At 47.5% G+C, this 1,428-nt stretch overlaps 1 pseudogene; it reads left to right on the top strand.

Annotated features, from left to right (window-relative positions):
- Window positions 1-651: 651 nt before the first annotated feature.
- Window positions 652-962, top strand: LOC119345087 (annotated as a pseudogene).
- Window positions 963-1,428: the final 466 nt, after the last annotated feature.

Here is a 1,428-nt window from a genome sequence, read left to right as displayed (position 1 = left end):
ATCCAGACCAATGCAAAATGCCTTACCCTCATCCTCCACAATCATGTTGTGCATGACCACAAGCTGTCATCACCATCCACAACGTCTCTGTATCTCATATTTTTATAGGTACTCGAACAACTGCAAAACGGGCTTGGAGCACTCCAAATGCCTCTCCACATATTTTCTAGCTTCTTCTTGTCTTTGGGAAAGTGAGATTTTTTCTACCCTTTGGCTCAAAGATGGTGTTCACGGAGGTCGCCCACGAAGGATAGGTATCATCACAAAGATAGTAGCTCATGTGGTAGTCATGAACATTGCTGGTACAGTTGCATGGAAGCTAGTCCCATAGTCGACCTAGCGAGCAATGAAGGCCACTTCAGAATGTTGATGTCATTATGTGACCCGGGAAAGCAAAAGAAAGAGTGCGAAATCCAGCGGTCGATGCAACTGCTTTAAGAATGATGTGGGCTTCTTACAATGGTCTTGATATTGCCGTTTTTTGAGCATATGAGCAGTTCTTCCATCTTCAGTGCATGCAATCCAAGGATACGAGCGTACCTGGACACCCTCTTGCTTTTTGATAGTGCTAGGAGCCCTTCGATATCTGTGATAGTTGGTTCTATCAAGTACTCTCCAAACGCCTTGACCACCACAGTAGAAAATATGGCCATGGCGAGCGGCGCCGGCGCGGTGCTGTATGTGGCGGTGGGGGTGCTGCGGGGTGGCAGTGCCAGTGGATGTACTCTTGTGTCTACCACACCAAGATGCGCGCCCAGTGCAGGCTCCGGGAGACCCCATTCCCGGACTGCTGCGTCCACTTTTGCTGGCTCGAGTATTGTGCCATCTGCCAGGAGTACCGCGAGCTCAGCAACCCAGGCTTCGTGATGGACATCGGGTGGAACGCCAACGTGGAGCTGCAGAAGCAGCAGGGCCGCAGCGACGGCTCCATCATGCCGCCCACCACGCAGCACATGATATGACAGACACGTTCATTGTCGGTCTGTATATATATCGGTGCTGCTACCTTAGCTTAGCTATGTACCTGTTGGATTGGATCCATACTTAGTCTTTATTGATAGCAGATCACAACATACGTCCGTTGTGGTTGGTTTGCTTCTACCATTTAATAGGTAGGCATCCTTGTTACGAGGTTTCAGGTTTTCATGCTGGTAAGTAGTAACCATGAACTATCACAGTGTGATATGATGTAACTTTTGTGTGGCATTGATGTTTAATTATTTCTTTTGCTCCCCGGCCATCACTTGTTTGTCATGATGTTGCTTGGGTAGGAATATGAGAGTCGGTAATTAAGAGGGAATTGGAGATTCGGGGACGAGAACATATACTAGCCTAGTCAGTGCCTAATTTTAGTCCCACACGGACAAGGACATGAACATATATGTAAAGTAAAGACAAGAACAAAGAATTGGCAGAATACTATGGTGC

This window comes from Triticum dicoccoides, unplaced genomic scaffold, assembly GCF_002162155.2.
Source record: "Triticum dicoccoides isolate Atlit2015 ecotype Zavitan unplaced genomic scaffold, WEW_v2.0 scaffold204412, whole genome shotgun sequence".
Taxonomy (NCBI): domain Eukaryota; kingdom Viridiplantae; phylum Streptophyta; class Magnoliopsida; order Poales; family Poaceae; genus Triticum; species Triticum dicoccoides.
The sequence above is the reverse complement of the archived record's forward strand: the minus strand, read 5'-3'. Positions and strand labels throughout refer to the sequence as shown.